This window comes from Mastomys coucha, unplaced genomic scaffold (genome assembly GCF_008632895.1).
Source record: "Mastomys coucha isolate ucsf_1 unplaced genomic scaffold, UCSF_Mcou_1 pScaffold4, whole genome shotgun sequence".
Classification (NCBI taxonomy): domain Eukaryota; kingdom Metazoa; phylum Chordata; class Mammalia; order Rodentia; family Muridae; genus Mastomys; species Mastomys coucha.
In genome coordinates this window covers 12,774,937-12,795,382 of record NW_022196910.1, presented here as the reverse complement: position 1 = coordinate 12,795,382, position 20,446 = coordinate 12,774,937, and the positions used below count along the sequence as shown (strand labels likewise).

The following is a 20,446-nucleotide window of genomic DNA, read 5'->3' as shown; positions in this document are numbered from 1 at the left end:
TGTATAACAATCTTAGGATACTTTTTGTTACTGTTACCTACTCAGACAGGTCCTTTCATAGGACCTAAGACGGGAGGCAACAGAAGGGTATTAAGGTACAAATCCACCCAGTCCTACAGCTGTCACAAAAAGAAGCAATCTGCAGAATGAGGCAGATATGTCACTTTCTCTACCTCAATTCGGAAGACCATGGCAGCCTTTAGTTATGGCCACCCCTTAGGTATGATCTTATGGTCTATAAATCTATACAGTTGGTTTTGGCAGAGTTTGATGGGTGGCTTAGGTAGCTTGATTGATTAACTTTGGCTGGACACTCATCGCTCTGTCCCTCTCCCTTTCCCCCTCCCCCTCCCTCTCCACTGAATTATGTAGAAATCGGGTGATACTGGTCATTTAGACTATGACCTAAAACATAGGGAACACCATACACAAAGAAATCACTTTCAAATGTGTATATTCCATTCCCCAGTGAGATTGTTTTTCCTTCCAGCATAAGAAATAATCTACTGACTTATTCATTCATTTACTCATTTGTATATGTGCATGTTCTTGTGTGTACATATACATATTTGTCCATGTATGTGTGGAGGTCAATCTCAGGTGTTGTTCCTTGGGTACTGTCCACACTGTTGTTTTGAGACAGTCTTTCACTGTTCTGGAACTCACTGGCTAGGCTCGCTGGCCAGAGAGTACCAGGCATCGCCCTCTCTCTACGTCTTCAATGTGTGGATTATGAATATGTGCCCTCATTCCTGCTTTTGAAACGTGAGTTCTAGGAATTGGGTGCAGGTCCTCATGTTTGGACAGCAGGCAGTTTACTAACTAAACTCTCCCCAGAGGCATTACATCTAGAGAAGCATTAACCATAACACCCAGTGAACAGAAACTTTTGGATGATAACAAACTTAAAATCTGTCTTTTGTAATATTCAAAATGGCCCTGACAATCCATTTATCCAAAGTCCTTGCTCCACTTGGTAGAGCTATCAGAAATGATTGCTGTCTTCCATAGGACACCATCAGTTTAAGATCATTTTTCCTCTTGTGTTTATAACCCCCACAGTTGCTTTTGAAATACTCGAAGTAGCAGTTATGGTACTGACTTAGAGTTTTACTGTTGTGAACAGGCACTATGACCAAGACAAGTCTTGTAAAGGACAACATATATGGCTGCCTTACAGGTTCAGAGGTTCAGTTCATTATCATTAAGATGGGAGCATGGCAGCATCTTGTCAGGCATAGTGCAGGCAGAGATGAGAGTTCTACATCTTCAGGCAGCTAGGATGAGGGTCTTAAAGACCACACCCACAGTGACACACCTATTCCAACAAGGCCATACCTCCAAATAGTGCCACAATGAATCCTAGCTCCCATAGCTTTCCAGTCTTCCTTTGCTTATCTTTGAAGCTGGGGTAAAACCAGAAAGGTGCAGAGACATCAGTGACATAGGTAAACCTGGCCCAAAGGAAGACTCAGTGATCATTGAATTTAAGTAAACTGAATCAGATCTTAATTCCAGGATGTTTTAACTTTGACTTGGTTTGAAGACCTTACCAAGCCCAATCAAACTGACAGAAAGTTCTCTTTGGTGGCTTAGTCATCCAAATTGCCCACACATCTGGGATCTATTACATGGTGGTATATATTTCAGCCTATGTTTCTGCTAATGCTTCAGCAAACAGAAACCACATGAATGTTGACTGTTCAAATACAGTAGCTGTTGGTCTGCCCCAAGTGGGGTGCAATGTACAACTCAACATTGCAGGAGTGAAGAAAGTGGGTCCAATCTAAGTGGAATTCTCACCCCCAACTGTATTTGAGATGCTTCTCACAGTGAAAAAAAATGCATTTACCTGTTTCCTACCACTTAGAATAATGAAAAAAAAATTAAATCTACAGAGTTCCTATTTGTATGAAAGGCAAGTTTACCAGACTGAAGTACATCTGGCTGTTAATAGCAATACACTTATCTCCCAGTGGATTCAACTACTAGATGGCTATTTGGTTGTGGTTCTCAGTTTCTTGTATAGAAAGCTTAGTTCAGGGCCAGTGTCCCAGTGAGACTCTTAGTCTTGTTGTCATGGCTGTACAAGGATACTCTGCCCACAAGGCAGTACTCATAGAAAGAGTAGGAGCAGGTTCCATGACACATGTGCCGTCCCCTCCCTTTTTGGCTCTTAATTAGAAAGATCGAGACAAGTTTCCAGGAGGGCTGAATCCTTGAATAAACACCCATCTCATGGCCATAGCTGTACTGTGGAACACCTGAAGACAGTGAAGTCCTCACTACTCTGGCCTCTGTAGTAGAGGGACTGGACAGGAATGGGTGACAGTAGGTGTTGATTTAGTCAGTTACCTGTGTCAGCCATCATGGATCTCAAGAAGCCTTCATAGGCCCACTGCCAATCTCCCTGAATGGACCACAGAAAGCAACAGAGGCAAGAGCCCCTTAACACCTAAATGTAAGGGGGATGGGAGAACTTCAAAATTAGATTTACAGAGGTTTAGGACCCAGCTTTGTCCTCCATATTCTACTTCCTCTGCTACAATAGCACTGTTGCAAAGACTGATTACTATAGTGTCTTAGTTAGGGTTTCATTGCTATGAAGAGACACCATGACCATAGCAACTCTTACTGGGGCTGGCTTATAGTTTCAGAGGTCCAGTCCATTATCATGATGGGAAGCATGGCAGCATCCAGGCAAAGTGCTAGAGAAGGAGCTGAGAGTTCTACATCTTGATCCACAGGCAGAAGGTTGGGTGTAGCTTGAGGTTAGGAGCCTTCAAAGCCTGTACCCACTATACACACTTCTTCCAACAAGGCCACACCTACTCCAATAAGGCCACACCTCCTAATAGCACCTCTCCCTATGGCCACATGAGTCTACAGGGGCCATTCCTACTCAAACCACCACACATAGAGGAAAGAACACAGAAGCTCTGGTTAGGACGTTAACCCCTCTGGTCAGGACAAGTTGCGATAAAAAAAAAATCCTTCCCTCAAAAAAAAAAATTTCTTTGACTTTGTTGCTGTGATGAGATCTCCAATTTCTGGAGTCAGATGTGATCCACTGTGCTATGAGGTCACAAAAGAACTCAGATTTCCAATGGGCTAAAAACAGTTGTAGTTTATAGATCATGTGGCTTCCTTGTTGAATGATGGGGTGTTATTCTTTTATGAATTTCTTTTTATGTTATTCTTTTATGAATTTCTCCATATGATAAGCAAGTGAAGCTCTGACATTTTAAAAAATGATGGTTGTTCTTGGTTGTAATATTAACTAAATATGACTCCGTCTGGTATTAACTAAACCCAAAGTATCTGGGTACACCTGAGACAGATTTTTCTGTATTATATCTTTGAAGTGGGACAGCCCACTCTAAATCCAGATCTTTTTTGTTTGTTTTGTTTTGTTTTGAATTGTATTGTATTGTATTTTTGAGACAGAGTTTCTGTGTAGCCCTGGCTGTCCTGGAACTCACTCTGTAGACCAGGCTGGCCTCAAACTCAGAAATCCACTTGCCTCTGCTTCCCAAGTGCTGGGATTAAAGGCATGCATCCCCACTGCTCAGAGATCTTTTGAAGTAGCAAGATCCACCTTAAATCTCTGCCACACCCTATGCTGGCAAGCTATAAAGGATGTGGAAGAGGGAAGCATCTGCTCTTTGCCTGCTTGTCCTCACTCTCACTGGCAAGTCCATTTCTTCACTGGCATCAGAGCCTACTTCGTCTGGATTCTGAATAAACTGAAGAACAGCCGAGACATCCAGCCTCCAGGACTGAATAACTATTGGATTCTTGAACTTTCTTTCCATCAGGGGATGGCCATTGTTGATCTAGCCAGATCATAGCCTGAAAGCCACTCTAATAAATCTAATAATAATTTATATGTATCTGTGTATATGTGTGTTGAATCCATATATATGAATAGTCAATTTATTATATGTGAATATATATTTTTCTATCAGTTCTGTTCCTCAGGAGCATTGGTTCTCAACCTTCCTAATGCTGTGACACTTTACTACAGTTCCTCATGTTGTGGTGACCTCCCAACCATGAGATTATTTTCTGATACGCAAAATATCTGATATGCAACCCCAAAGGGTCTCCACCCACAGGTTGAGAACCTCTGCTCTAGAGAACCGTGGCAAATGCTGTGGTCATAAATACCAGTGGCAGAATGAACTGAATGAGGTGTACTGTGTGAGATGATTCAGATAAACAGTGATGAGAGATATCAAGCCTCTTCTCTCTGTCCTCAAGAACCAAGGTCTTTGATGTAGAAGAAGATGCACATGTCATACGAACAGGAGAAGCAAATCCTACAGCTCTGAGTCTGGGCTGGAAAGAGTAACTGCAGACTCGCTCGTTTACTAAGGATGGCTAGCTACATCTGCAGACTCCTTAGTTTACTAAGGGTAACTAGCTACAAGTGCAGACTCATTAGCTTATTAAGAATGACTAGCTATAAAGGTTTGTTCAGTTGCTGTGAGCACCAGGTGGCTATCTTTAAATATCAGAAGCCGGAGCTTCTCCAGAAAGAACTACTTCCATGCACAGAACAAGCAATGCTAAATAAAGCTAGAGCATCTCGTACAAAATAAAAAGACGCCAATGATACTAGGACCAACCAGAGAGCTCAACTGCCAACCTGAAGAGCATGCCACTGGCCAAAGAGCAAGCTGGAGTTCAATGGAAACAAAGAATCCATGTATTAGGTTCATTAACTGTTTGTGTTCAAGAATTGGTAGCGGAGTTTCTTTTTTACAATCTAACTGGCAACAGAAACAATTCGCTGCCTTGAAAACCAGGTAAACGGGAACAAAGAGAGCATTGGTCCCACCTTTTACCTACAAACTGCACTACTGGCCTCTAAGTAGTGTGTGAAGGATGCACCTCCATAATGCATTATTCTAGCCAAAAATCGAATGATGCTATAGATTTGGACTATCCCCATTCCTAACCACAGGAACCATTACTTCTCCAAAGCAGAGAGATCCAGACACTCCATGTAATAATGAAAGTCCTTGTCCGTCTCGAGAGTCAACTAAATGGCCAAGGTGGAGCTTAGCATAGAGACCGGTTGCCTGGCTGCCTCAGTCAGTGAGTTCAATGCAGCAGAAAAATCCACTTATCAAGGAATCCTCCACAGGCATCGAGTGCGGAAGAGCAAGGGATGAAGGGAGCACAGTCTAATTAAAGAGGACGAAGGCTACCAAATGTTTTTGGGTTTTTTTGTTTGTTTGTTTGTTTGTTTTTTGTTTTTTTTTTTGAGACAGTGTTTCTCTGTGTAGCCCTGGCTGTCCTGGAACTCACTCTGTAGACCAGGCTGGCCTCACACTCAGAAATCCAAATGTTTTAAAGTGAGTCAGATGACAGCACAGTTCTAAAGACATGCACTAGGGTAATAAAATGGGAGTCTGAAGGAACTACTCTAAGAGTTGGGACAGTGGTTATTTTAGGATCAAGGAAGGGAACACAGAGCTTACAATATCTGATTTCCACCTCATGATCTGCATTGTTTGAGGATTGCTGTTTTGTTTTTAGTGGGTTTTGTATTTACATTTTATTTCACAGGTTTTTTTTTAATGAAAATGTGTTTGATTTCAGCAAAGTCTCTGTAGTCTGACCACCAAACCTCAAGTAATATATTTCAATGTATAAAAACTGAATGTGGCAAAATTTTCTTAAGAAACTAGATAAGATGAAAGAACATGCTTTAGGTTGGATTAAATTTCTTTAAGCACTTCTGTTTAAATCCATATCACAAATCTCTTCTTTCCTTAGAGAAATTTCTCTCAGGAATGTGTGCTCTTTCTAGGCTAGACATGGCTAACGGTGAGAAAACATTTCCTCTTCAAAACCCAAGGGCTATGCCGTCCTCTACGTAGTTAAAAAGAGGTTAAGTATAAAGTGTCCAATTCTCTGCCCATTTTCGGGGGCAGGGAATAAAGTCAACTAAAATCTCTATGAATATACACACATACTTAGAAAGACTCAGTGTGTACTTTAGTGAAGGAACGGCAAAACTCCTTGAAAAACAGTGTCTTTTACACAGTTAGAGGGTAAGTTTTACACCCCCCCTCAAAAATTTACACACATTAAAGATGCTCATATGTCAGAAATTTCAAAACCAAGATTTGTACCCAATTCAGGGGTTTTTATCAGCAGTGGAACTTAATGGATTCCGAAAGGAGACCCCCCCCCCCAGCCTTTCCTACTTCTTTTTGAAGTTCCATTTTACTTTATCTTCAAATAGCTCGACACAATCAGCTCATTGAGGCCAGTTGTCTTGTAAACTTGGACATTTGTTCACAGTCCCAAGTCAAGCCTAGAGACAGAGGTTCGGCTCCCTGGGACACGGGGTGGGGTGGGGGGCAGCTACTCAGGAAGCTTTTAGATGTGCAGCGATTTGAACTTTGGGCAGAACCATTGCCCAGTGGGAGGTTGAGGCTTTCAGCTTTGGGCTTCAAAGGCTGGGGACATCTGTACTCACTGACCTTCCTGATTGGCCTGACATGTCTCTTTCCCATGGGGTGGTGGGGTTGGGGAACCAGACTGGCAATCTCACTTCCCTTCATCTTTCATGAGAGCCTGCGTGTGCCTGAGGTCCACCAAGAACAAGACTCAGTTAGATCAAGGGGATCCTCCTACATACTGTATTGGTCAGCCACAGGCCACTGTGCTGATTTGCCATATGACACGTGCTTATATACAGGGACTTTGTTTGCCTCACTGCCCTGAATTCCCTACCATGGTGAACTATACCTCCAAATTGCCAGCCAACTAAATTCTCCATTCTGTAAGCTGCACTATATGTGGCTAACAACAACTAGTGAAAAAAAGAGAAAGAAACAAACAAACAAAGGAAAAACCCAGAGTCTATGAATTTGAAAGAGAACAAAGAGGCATATACAGGAAGGTTTGAGGGAGAGAAGGAGGGAGGGGAGGAGGAAGAAAAGAAGGAAGCGAGGGAGAAATAATGTAATATGTTATAACCTCCAAAAATAAAAGAAATATTTTTTTAAAAGACATATACAAAAGAAGAAGAAATGGAGGTTTTGAGCTGAAAGGATAGCAAGTCCATGACTTGCAAGCACAAGGACCTGAGGCTGAGCCCATGTTTGGAAAGCTGAGGTTGGTGGTGTGTGCCTGAGGTCTCAGCGCAGGAGGTATAGAAAGGCTAGTCCCCGGAGAGGGCTCGCCTGTGACTTCCAGGCCAATGAGAGGCTCCTTCCAAAGCAAGCAAGCAAACAGCAATAACAAAGTGGACTGGAGTTGAGGTTGTCCCCTGGTCCGCACAGACACAGGCACACAGAAAGACAGACACACAGACACAAGCACATGGTACACACACACACACACACACACACACACACACACACACACACAGTTATATTCTACAGCCTCTTGACCGGGAAAAAAAAAAAGAGACCAAAACAGTCCTCAAAAGGTTATCATATCTGTGACACGCCAACCAGAGAAGTGGCCTGAATCTCTTTCATGGACTCAAGTCACCGCTGTTTAGGAATAGATACAAACTCCCAGACTGCAGAGATGGCATTCAAGCCCAGAAGCCCAGAAGCAGCCACGGTTATTCTTGACATACTAGCCTCTTCCCTCAGAGGCTCAGCTGACGGAAGCTGTTCAGCACGGAGCAGTGGTCCACACACGTGAGCTCTGGAACACTGGAGGTGTCAACTGGCAGCTTGTTAGAAGTGCGAAACCTTCAACGCGGTCAGTTCCAGACCCGCTGATCAGAAACTCTGGGATTAGAACCCAGTGGTTTGTATTTTAACAAGCCTTCCAGAAGATTCTGAGGCATATTCACTGCTGAAAAAGAATCACTAAAAGAAAGATCTGGTTTCAACCGATCTAAGCTGTTGCCTCTGACTAGCCCTTTCCTGAAATTACTGAGGACTAATCCTTGTAACAGGCAGGATTTAGGCTAATGGGGAAGCTACTGAGGAGGTTGGACAGAGATTCAGGTTTTCTCCCTCTTAGCCTGTCATACAAATTCTGTCCAGAAGCGAAATTGCCTTTACATTTTTAAAAGGGAACTGTTGTTTTGTGGTGAAAGGAATACTCTGCTAATGTTGGAGATGACGGGATGGCTTCAATTATGAACAGGAAGTCTTGAGGGAGGAAATCTTTGACTCAAATTTTTAAAACTCTTGTCCCTTTTCTTTTATCCTTTGGAGGAGAGAAGGCATTGCTCTGGAGAGGCATAGCTGATGTCAGAGGTAGCCAAGTTCCCGTCTGAGAAGGGCAACCTTGTGTCTGGAGCCGCAGGCACAGTCTCCTCAGACACACTTGCCGAGCCTGAGGGGTCAGAGGCAACGGAATAGGTACAGGTGACAAAGGTACCCGAGATTTTGCCTTGGCTGTAGGCTCTCTGCATCATTCCCTAACTTGAAGATGACACACACCTGGGCCTCTGGCCTTTTGTCAAGACTGATCCCCAGAAGCTTCGTCACCATTGCCCATTTGTGTGCCTCAGACAGACCCTCATAGGCTGTGTGCCTCAGACAGACCTTCATAGGCTGTTGTCCTGGTGACCAAATGTTAGGGGCTCACTATATAATCTAAAAGGCATTCTGAGGCCTCAGGACATACGTCTTCAGGAGGACATGCATTTGGATCTCTAGAACCAAGGTTAAAATCTGAGCAAGGAAGTAGGTGCCTGTTGTTCCAACTCTGAGAAGGGGAGAGCAAGCTCCCTAGGGTTTGTTGGCCAAACGGTCTAGTTGTACTGGTGAGCTCCAAGCTCAGTGAGGAACTCTTTGTCTCAAAAAATAGAGTGGAAAATGACTGGACTCCTGACATTTGACCTTTGGCCTCTACTTAGACATGTATGACCAAGTACATGGTCCCCACATGTGTACACACACAAGTAATTCATAATCTTTATCTAGTCAACTCTGTATTAAGTAGGAAAATTGTTATCATTTCCATTTCATAGATGGGAAAAACTGAAGATTACACTAGAAAAATGTGAGCCTTTCAGATATTAAAATGGTGCAGATGGGTTTTTGTGATTTTTGAATGTTGACTAAACAGCTAGACAGCTAGCGTGCAGAAATAACTTATTTAAAGTCATACAGTTTCCAAGGCCAAGTGCTGCTCCCCAGGTGAGATATATGTACTCTAAATTAGCCCGGCTAAGAGAAATCATAGAGTTCATGTGCATTCTCTAGCTACTTATAAATAGGTGTTTAGTTAAAATTCAATTTATCCCAATGTATTAGCCAAGGTTTTCCAGAGAAATTGGCCCCATGGAACAACACAGACATAAAAGAAGGAATTATGGGAATGCCCTTATGGAAAGACATCCACAGTGTGCAAGCTGGAGACACGGGTTGCTGATGGTGTAACTTCCCACCTGAAGCTGAAATCCTAGAAACTGCAGGAGCCACTGATACCAAGTCCCCAGAGTCTGAGAGCCAGATAACTCAGACTTCTAACTCCCAAGGGCAGAGGAAATGGGCATCCCAGCAGAGGGGGAGGGAGTGAGGGTAAGGAGGGGAGAGAAGGGGGGGAGAAAAGGAGAGATTGTGAATCCTCTGCTCCATGTGGCTTTCAGTGCACAGGGTGGTGATGCCCTTCCACGTGGAGTTGGTTGGGCCTTCTGCTTTATGAAGAGCACTGACTTTCCTAGGCCTACGCTGCCCCAGGGCAATCCAGTGAAAAGCTTTCCTTTTGCTAGAGAGCTGTGACCTGGGGCTGCCATCTCCACCCCACTCTCCGTGCCCAGCTTGTGAATGGATGCTAAGCCCCAGGATAGGGTGGCTGCCCTGGGCGGTGACATCAGACAAACTGGCACATCCCTCAGGACAGGCAGGCTCAGAACTTCAAGCCTCCAGGGGGACTTCAGCTGTTGCTCCAGGAAATCATTATTGTTAAGTCAGCTTCCAACACTGACTCATGATGGGTCATGACATAATTGGGGGCCCATCACTTTCTGCATACACGTGGGTAAGGAGATCCCACTGCCCCAGGAATGATGTTCAAAAGGGAATGGAGGCAAGAAAACTTTAAACATTAAAAGTAGTGAGAGGCAGCAAGAAATCCGCTGTCTGGTGGTTAAATCCATTCATTCTCTCCTTTATGACAGCTTAAAATATCTACCTTCCTAATAACGACAATTATGGTAAAAAATGGGAGGAAAATCAATTAAGTAAAGCCACAATTCCCTGGTATGAAAATAGCTTTTATTAGGAATTTCTGGCTTTGGGAATTGCAAGGAAAATATCTGTCTTTAAAGAAAAATTTCTTTTAAAGGAGTCAAGTTTGAATCAATCATCTTTGTCACCTCTCAGACCTTGGCCTGCCTCAGAAAATGGGCAAGTGTCTCAAGTCAGGTCACTTAATGCTGCGGGGACATGTGACTGAGGATTCTGGGACGGAACATGTGCTGCACTTAAGGGAAACTTCTGGAAGAGATGACCTCTGGTCTCCAGGACTGTCAAGAAGGAAAATAGGTCTTAGCTGGGCCACAGAGGAGTCTGGTGAGTCTCGATAAAATAAATAAAATAAAATAAACAGAAGACTCAAGACTATGGCAGGTCTTATTGTGTAACCTCTTCCCCCACTGGAGGGCCAAGGCCTCTAGAACAGGAGTGCATGTCCCATGTGTATCTCTGACATGATGTCTTGGTTGCTTTTCTTGTCACTGTGGTAGAATAGCTGACAGGAATCAGATAGGCAGGAAGGACTAGGTCTGGCTCATAGTTCTACTTCCTCTGATCAGGGAAGGTATAGAGGATTACACAGTAGTGGAAGCATACCATGGAGAGAGACCCCTTGCGCTTGGTAGACCAGGAAGCAGAGAGACTGGGCCAGAGCCATAAGTAGACATCACCTTCAAGCATACCTCTACCTCAGCACCAGCAATCCACTTCCATCAGCTTGGCCCCCATCTCCCAAAGGTCCTACCTCCTCCTAAAATAGCTCTACCAGCTAGAGACAAAATGTTCACACACATGAGTCTGGGGGTTGGGTGAGGAGCATTTCACAGCCCAGGAAGAAGACAATAAGGAGACAGATAGCAACAGAGCCTGAGTTTTCTCCATGTTCCTGGCTGCAAATTGAACATGGGAAGAGATCATCTATTTCCTAAGCTAAAATCTAGGGACACAGATACCAACACTCCAATAGGGATTTGGGCAGTGTGCAGCAAGACAGAAGAGGAGCTAGTTAGTGGATACAGCAGACCTTCGTTTGGCACGGTGCCCCAGCCAGAGTCACATGTGCAAGACCATCCAAGCCACAGACATAACCTTCCCTCCTGTGGGCTGGCGCACACTGAGACAATGAGGTACTTACAGGGAGTGTGGACGAAGCGTTAGCCCTTTATTAGCTTAAGTACTTTACCAGAGCTTAGATTGCATCCAACCCTGGACGTTTTCAACAGCAAACTTACAGTGGCTTTCCGAAAGCTTGAGGCTTGCCCGTGTGCTTCAGTCAAGAGGCAGGCGGTGTCAGTCAAGGCTAAGAACCAGAAAACAACCGTGCAGATTTTGAAGCTTGTATTGGATGAGGTTTTTCATTCCTGGAGACATCCAGCAAGGCTGCAGAGATAGATCACATCTAGCCCTTCAGGAGACAGGCTCTTGCTGAATTATCTGCCTCCTTATCTCGAAAGAGCTTCAAGGTCTGATTAGAGGGGAAAAAAAAAAAAAAACAACCAGAAAACCAAAAACCTCTCTGGGCTGAATTTAACTTGAGCACAAATTTAACTTGGCCAAACACCTTAGCCTTGGCCTCTCTAGCAAACATCCCTCTCATCTATACAGTAGGGGGCAGGGACTGAACTAAATCAACACTGGGATGCTTTGTGCAGAGAAACATCATTCTGTGGAATGAAAAATTCCAATGCTATGTGGAAGGAAAGACCACGGGAACAGCCTTTGGTTTGAATCCCAGCTCTACCACTCGATAAATGCCTGGCTTTTGTTAATTCACTATTCAGTTCTGGTCATTGGTTTATTATCAATAAAACAGAGCTCATAAAAACCTGCTTGGGGAGTTAGTTGTAGGAGGACTCCAAAGGATGACGTGGGCAAAACAACTGGCACCAAGGATTGTTTAATAAAAACAAAAACAGGGCTAGGAGATGGCTTGTCAGTAGAATGCTTGTCTCCTGAGTGTGAGGACCTGTGTTTGATCCTCAAAACTCACATTTAATGAGCTGGGTGTGGAGGTGTGCTTATCCCGGTGCTAGGAAAATGGGGAGAGAAAAATTGCTGGGGTTTAGAGGTCAGTCAGCCTAGCTGATATACATCTTTTCAGGCTGGTAAGAAACCCCTGCTCAACAAACAAGGTGGACAGGGCCTGAGGAGTAACAGCCAAGGTTGTCTTCTGGCCTCTGCCTGCTCCTGGACATGCACAGACAAACACAAATCAAACATTAGCTCAGCAAGTAGTTATGGTATAGTACATGCCGTGTACTACATTAGCCTTGAGAAATACACTGGTGAATGGAGCGGCTGGCCGTCTGCAGCCTCTACCCTCACAAAGCTCGTAACTAAAGCCTTAGAGTCATATTCGCGGATGCATCGCTGTCAGATGAGCAAAGATCTAACAAGGATGGCGACAGGTGGTTTTGTAACAGACGTGACAAAGGCCAACACTCGCTTTGCCACGCTTATCTCTCTCTCACTGTTGTCCCCACAGCCATCATCCTCCAAATGTTTCTTGTACAGCATTTCTCATGCCTCACTTAAGGAGAATTCAGCACTCCCAAACTATGCTTCTTACCGGGTTGATTTTTCAATAACAGGCCTTGGGAGGATTATCATTATCTCAGTGGTAAATCTCACAAAGAATAACTCAAGCCTCCTGGAAGTTGGAAGCCAGTCTTCTAATGGACACTGCCAAGCTCACGATTGCTCATCTCTGCTGAAAGTGGACCTGATGAAATCAACAACACATCCTGCTGTAGTCAGTCATTGGCCCCAGAGCTAACTACAAAGAATGAAGTCTTTCTGCCCAACCTACGCCCACCTGGCGCCAGGTAGATGTGGGGGCCCCCAGGGAACACGCCGGCTGGAGTCGGACATGTCAGAGAGCCAAAGGACAGGAGAAATCTCACTCCAATCTTATAAGATATTTGCTTTGTAGGCAGGTAATGTTTGGCAGCCGAGTGAAACTTGGTCAAGGTTCCTCTAATGCCTTGTTCACTATTTTCTCCCTCACGGATGAGAGCTGTCTGGGTTGAAGCTAGGCACAGTACACTAACTGGTCATTTAAATCATGTGGTAAAATGTCCCATAGCTTTGAAACACATCTACTGACATTCTGTCTCTGTTTAGATCTTATCCTGTGTCTAGATTACTGCAATAATCTACAAAGAGTCCTTCTTGCTTTAGTGGTGTTAGTAAAAGTGATCCATCAATTTACATCCATTTACATCAATCCCTCTGTATTTAAAATGTCAGATGAGACAGCTAACTGCTGTGTAGAGCCTAGAGATGTCTCTTGTCTTCAGGATTAAGTCCACACCCTCTAGCCTGCATTTGTGAGCTGCTCACTCACAATCTTTCCCTCTTCTCCTCCTACATGGATCCACTATGTATCCATGAGGATAAACTATGATTGTTATGAGACAGTCCTTGTAGTAAGAGTTAGCATCTGACTTGATTCTGTCTAAGGAAATACAACAGAAAGCAAACTGGCACTTCAAGGAATGACTTCTGTCATCACTGTAAGAGAAAGTGGGCAAGAGAAGGCCTATTGTCTGGGCAACAGTGAGGAAAGACCAGTTTGTTTGGTCCATTCCCACTGCTAGCATGAAAACTCCCACTTTTGGGGGACCCATATTACTAATATGACAGGAAAATATGGATGTCCTAGCAGACTACTATAGGTTGAATCTGAATGTCTCCTAAGGCCCGTGTGTGAAAGGTTTGTTCCTCAACTTGGGACTATTGAAGTTGGAAAGCTTTACAATGTGGGGTCTAGTGGTAAGTTTTGAGTCATTGGGAGTTAGGGTGCCCTTTAAAAAATTGCAGGATGTTAATTTCTCTTTTCATATTTTCGAGTATTTTGTATGCTAACTTAAATTTAAAAAAAAATAACAAGATTCAAGGTCTTGGAGGATGGCTCAGTTGGTAAAGTGCTCACCTTAACAAACATGAGGGTATGAGTGGCAAGTTCCCAGAATACATGTTAAAAGGCTGCTGGGGGTTGGGGGTGGTATTTAAGACTGACAAGTCTGAGTGAGCCACACGGAGCAATGAATCGATGCAAAGGCAAGAGAAATTTATTGTTCCAGTGCTCTGGGGTTATCCCAGAAACCGCCCCCCTCAGCTCATTCAGCCAGTTTTTATACAGTTTTCAGGGTAAACTAGAGTAACAGCCACTAGGCATAATGTGATTGGCAGAACAGTATGACTTTTAAACTGATTGGTCCTTAGGGATGAGGTAGCAAGGGGTTCCCTTATCTGTGGGTGGCTAACTAGAGATCACCCCCTGAGGAATGTGTCTACTTGCACTGGGCTTCCCTCCCTCATCTGCGGGTGGTCAAAGATTGGTCCTTCCTGTGGTCTCAGAAATGTAATTATCCTCTCCCTTTGGAAGGGAGGGGTGCCTATGTGCTCTATGACCTTTCTCTTCCAGGAGGGGAGGGGCCTGGTGGAATTTTCCAAAGTTCCTGAGCTGATCTCTTCAGGTGATGTGTGTTTGCAATCCCAGCAATGGGGAGGTAAAGATCAGACAACTTCTAGGGTTTACTGATAGGCAGTCTAATCTGGATGGAGCAGGTTCCAGGTCCAGGAAAGACTCTGTTTCCAATGGGGTCCATGATGTTGCTGAGAATGATACAAGGTTGTCTACCAGTGCACACACACACACTTGCACTCTGCATGTGTGTGTTTGCACACAACACACACCTTCAAAAGGTAAAACTAAATAATTAACAATAACAATTCAATAATACAAGAAATGGGAAACTGATCTTTTCAGTCCTTTATACTTGAAATGGTCAGAATCTGGCCTTGGTGATAGATGATATATTTTGTTTTATATATATTTTAATTTTTTAATGATCTAGCTAGATCAATTTTATTTTTAGAAAGTTGATAAAAGATAAACACGAACATTTGATAAGAAAGGATTAAATAAATAAGTTTTTTTAAAGACATTAAAAGAGATTCAAAGGATGTTTTTAAAAATACCCCTTGTTCCTCTGGATAATATTAAAATTCAATGTTTAATTTTGGTTTCTAACAATATTCAAAGGATAGCTTTCTTTCAAGTGTAACTTCTGGAGGGACTCCACACAGGTTCAGCTATGGTAGCTGCCCAAGCCCTAGACCTCAATCTAGGCCACATTGCTATGACATCTATCAGTGTGGAGAAATAGCTAATTTCCTTGGAAGGACATTCTATCCCTGGTTCATCTCCATCCTTTACCAAGACCTGTATCATTTATGGGTTTGGGCTCCCTACAGAGAAATAGATTTTGACTTCATTAGAAAAAAAATCAAAAAATTGAAAAATTTAAGGTAGTGGGATAGCCTTAAAAATGAGGTAATGAGTTTCCCCAATACCAGAGGAACTGGGCAGGGGACGGGGGTCAGCTCCCACCTATAGAAGGGAAGGCAACATGGACTGGACAGGGTAGGATGCCACCCTCCTTCTGGATCCCACATCACAGCAGGGAGCAAGCATGGAGCAGACTTGTTGGAGGAGTAAAATGCAGGGAAAGGCCTGGGAGCTTTAAGAAAACAACTGGAACAGGGTTTCAAGGTTAGATCCAAAGCAATCCGGCAACTGTAGCCAAAGCAGGAAGAAAAATTTCAGTGCACACCAGGCTTGAAAAACAATCCGCACCTAGTCCAGGAAAAATAATGTCTTTCATTTGCTCAGCACTGTGCGGTTTTCAAGTGTACTTTCATATTAGCCTGGTGCTTTTTCATGGCTCTGGGAAAGGAAAGCCATTCGATTATCAGAGAGCTAGTTTAGGATGGTTAATATTTATTGTTGCCTTGGCAGGACCTAGAATTACAGAAGAGATATGCCTCTGGGTATGCCTGGGAAGAAGTTTCTAGATTCGATTAAGGTGGCAATAACAACTCTAAACGTGGATAGCACCATTCCAAGTCCCGGGGCCCTGGGCAGAATGCGATGGTGAAAGCCAGCTGAGCACAAGTGTTCAGCTCTCCACTGCCTGATTGCTGATATCACATGACCACCTCTCCATCCTGCCTCTACGACTTCCTGCCAGGGTGGACTGCACTGGGGGCCTTCCTTCAAATTGCTTTCACAAAGGAATGTTGAAACTGCAGAGAAAGTAACTAATATACCATGGGGGCAAATGAGGAAACCGAGTCCAGGAAGATTAAGCTATTTGCATCCATTCAACAAGCAGCAGTCAGTGTTGGCATTTTGTCTAGGCTCCATATCACAGATCTGGCAACAGCCAGGTGTGCCTGATTCACTATAAAAGGGGCTGCTTGCCCCCTCTGCTCTCTCTTGCTCTATTGTCTTCTTGCTCCTGTTCTGTCCTCTTGTCCCCTACCTCCCCCTCTCTCCACTTGTTCATGGCAGCTCTCACCTCCTCCTCCTTCTCCTCCTCCTCCTTCTCCTCCTTTTCTTCCTCCCCCTCTCCCTCTTCTTCCTCTTCCTCCTCCTCCTCCTCCTTCCTCTCTCTCTCTTTCTCTCTCTCTCTTTCTCTCTCTCTCTCTCTCTCTCTCTTTCTCTCTCTCTCTCTCTTTCTCTCTTTCTCTCTTTCTCTCTCTCTCTGGCCCCCCTCTCTCTTTTTCTCTTGTCTGCCTTTCTCTTTCTCCATTCCCTCAACTCCCCTCCCCATGCGCTGAATAAACTCTAATCTATACTATACTGTCCTGTGGCTGGTCCCTCAGGGGGAAGGGATGCCTCAGCATGGCTCCCCTCCCCCCACATCCACCAAACCTGACTACACATCCACCAAACATATTCCTTCTCTCCCTTATCTTTTTATAAAACACAACAATCAAGACCTTGGCAGCTAGGTCACTCTGCTTCTTGGGTTTTACACTTAGAATTATATCCAGGTATCAATTCACAATTGTGTAGTGGAAGAAACTCCTGTGTGAGTGTGTGTGTGTGTGTGGGGGGGGGTGTCATTGGCCACACTGACATTCTAATGCCTTCCTGTCAGGAGTTCCCTCTGTCATCTGCCCTCAGCAGGGGATGTTGTTGCCCAGGAGGCTTTCCATTTGCCTCTCTCAGATCTTTCTGCCACAAAAGCCTAATTCTTCTTCAGATATAAAGCTAGGACAGGAGATCCGCCATCTTCCTCGGAATGGCTCTTCATGGACCCAGAGCTTGTTATTAAACTGACTCTTCACCTTTTTCATCTCCAGACAAAGTAATTGGCTTAACCTTTCCCCCCTCAAAGACAACTACCCTCTTGAGTATTAAATGCCCTTTTCATGTAAATGGAGAATTCCAGAGCTGCCACTTAGTAAAAGTCCCCCTCTTTAAAAGCTCTCTCCAAAAGCATTGTGGCTTTTAGCAAGTAAGCTCTTCAAGGAGCCCATTAGCTATCAGGAAGGATCAGCAAGAAATGAGGCAGACCTTTGCCCCAGACCTGAGTGCCGGCTTTGCAGGGAAGAAAAGGGCCAGGTTGAAAGGTGGTTTTTCAGTGAGGTTCATTTACAGCCCTAGGTACCAGCCTAGACTGTTTCCTTAAAAAAAAAGGAGGCCAGAGCCCGCCAATGGTTCTCTTGTTCATGGTTCCCCTGTTCATTCTCTGACAACTTCCCCTCTCAGATTCTGAAGTCCATTGCTGGCAATACCTTCAAAAAGTCATATTTGTTTGACTAAGGATTTTTGGAGCCCAGGGTCCGTGTGCCTTCTCCATTGAAAAGTCACATGAAAGACTTCAGCCGATGTGATTCCAACTACCTTTTCAATGGGCAGATGTGAGGTCATCTTCCTAATGGGGCTGGAGAGACGGACGGACGGCTCAGTGAGTAAGAGCATTTGCTCGGGCAAACATGAGGACCTATGTTCAAATCCCTAAGAGAGCTGCTGAGGCTTCCTGAATACCAGGCTAGCACCAGGCTCAGGGAGAGAGTCCCTGCCTCAGCTGAATGAGATGGTGATAGGAAATGACACCGTGTATCTTTCTCTGGCCTCCATGCACAGACGTGTGTACTTGCACACATGCATGCAGATATATCACAAGCATACATTTCAATTAATTAGCAGTTTTCTTCCCAAACTTCTGTTTCTTCCATAAAAGGGAATGGACATTGCTATGCATGCCATGATCTCTGTACAAATCACACAGGTCAGAAAAGGCTTTATAGCCCGTGATGTGTTTTCCAATGGACCGGGATATTGACATTACAGCTTTAGTCACTCTTTAGGGAGCATCGTCTAGCCCTGCAGGTGCCCAAGATGAAGAAAGAGATAGTCTCAGTTAAAGTGTTCCACACTAGCTCCCCCCTGGCAGGGCTGTCAGTCTGAGAGGCCCAGGAAAGCTTTCTGCCTAGCCCTTTTGTTCTCTCACACCTGCCCTGTGAGGCATCAGACTTGGGTGTAAACAAACCTCTCCTGGAGAATCACTTTTATCATTGCACCTGCAGGGTCCCCCTTACTGTGATCAGAGCCTGTGACACAAAAGCAGGCCTGTCTCAGGGGCCCGTTTGCCATCTGTACTGGCAGACCCCAGGGACTGCAAATGCAGAAACAAGAGGGCTTAAAATCCCTAGCTTGTACTGTTGACACCCTCGTGGGGTTTCCCAGTATCTAATATCCAAGCCAAGTCTGACTTACTTATTGTCTCTGTTTTATTTAGTTGCTTGGTCTGGAACCAGCTGGGTGTTGCCTTTTGTGAAATCTTTAAGCCTGATCCTTCTTATTCAAAATACTTGAAACCAGAAGTGAATTCGTAATTCTCTTGATTTCTGAAAACTCTTGGATGCACAGTGAGCTCTGGGGAGGAGGGATATGTTCAGATATTTATATTTCTCATAGATCTTATGCTTATAGCCTGCATGCAGGTAATTTTATGCAATACTATTAGTGTGTCTGTGTTCTGAGCATGACTCCACATGAGGCCAGACATAGACACCCCTCGCCCCATGATGCAGCATTGATGCTCAAACAACTTGAGTATGTGGAGCCTCTTAGATTTGGGACTTAAGATGGAACTAGGCCTCTCTGAGCCAACTGGAGGGTCAGGACCAGTAGAGTTGTTGTAATTAACTATCCCCAAAGCAAGCTCTGTCCACCTGCAGACACCAAGAAAGCCCAGCTAACCCCCGGATAACACAAGAGCTGGAAAGATACATAACTGTTGGCTTCAGGCATTGGATATTGGGATGATATGCTAATGAAGACATTGCCAATGACTCATGCTGGAAAGATCAAAGGACCTAGCTCTCATTGTTATAAACTTAATGTCACAAAAGCAAAGATTTAACTTGTTTTTCTTGTTGGAGTCTATTTATTTATGGCAGGCCTGGGGTGGAGTGGGATGGGGATACATGTGGAGTTCTTAGGGTAACTTTCAAGAGTCAGTGCTTTCCTTCCATCATGTGGATTCTGGGATTTGAACTCAGGTCCTTAGGCCTGGAGGTAAGCATCTTTAGAGTTGAGCCAGCTCACTGGCACAAAAGCAGAGATGTTAAGAAATACATTCAGAAAAAAAAAAGAAATACATTCGAGTTTTCTTTATCATAGAAAATTAATTTCAGAATCCTAAAAAATAAGAAAGGTCTGGAGGTGTGTACACAGTACAGTGTTAGAATATAGAGAGTCCTGGTCTCACTCAAAGAGGGTAGGATAAGAAAAAAGGTCATTATCTATTTCCTGAGAACATTAACATCCATTGACATTAAGGTGTTTATATTCTTAAAAATCAAACAGCTCTACAGTTGGTAAGTTTAAGAGCATGAGACATGAACATCCAGGGAAACTATTAGTAGACATAAATAAACAAACCAGGAGGTCATATGACCATGGACTTAAAGAGACTATTAGAAAACACAGAGGATAAAAATGGAAGGAAATACTTACCTGGAAGATACACAAGTATGAAACATGAAAGATCCCGATGCAGCATAAGACCTCATGATCCTGAGACTTGGAGAGCAGGGGATGGAAGGAAAGAGCTTGGGGGGGGGGCGGTCCCTGGGCCTCACAGAGGCCGAGGACACAGGTTCTAGCCCCTGAGTATCACAGGCGACGCTGGATATCACGGAGGAGCTGAGAACTAATTAGGGGCCCCATAGCAGCTCAATCCGCTCTGGGGCGGAAGAGAGAGATGGGGCAGGGAAAGGAATCGGGGCCTGGTTGTTCCTGTGCCAGGGAGTACTTGGGAGTTCTCGGTCAGGTCTTGCTGCTGCAAACGCTGGGCGCCTCTAGTTGAAAGGAGGCAATGCATGGTCGTAAGATGTTTTATTATAGAAAGGAGAGAGAAGAGATAGCAAAGTAGAGACTGGCCATGGCC

At 44.2% G+C, this 20,446-nt stretch overlaps 1 long non-coding RNA gene across 2 annotated transcripts; it reads right to left on the bottom strand.

The window, feature by feature from the left end:
- Window positions 1-11,331: 11,331 nt before the first annotated feature.
- LOC116076113 lies at window positions 11,332-20,446 on the bottom strand. Of its 2 annotated transcripts, none has more exons than XR_004112820.1 (3): window positions 20,014-20,446; window positions 12,760-12,912; window positions 11,332-11,655 (listed from the first exon to the last, which is right to left on the bottom strand). It is a non-coding gene; the product is annotated as an uncharacterized LOC116076113 (long non-coding RNA). The 2 variants fall into 2 exon arrangements; XR_004112821.1 differs by lacking the exon at window positions 20,014-20,446 and adding an exon at window positions 18,769-18,820.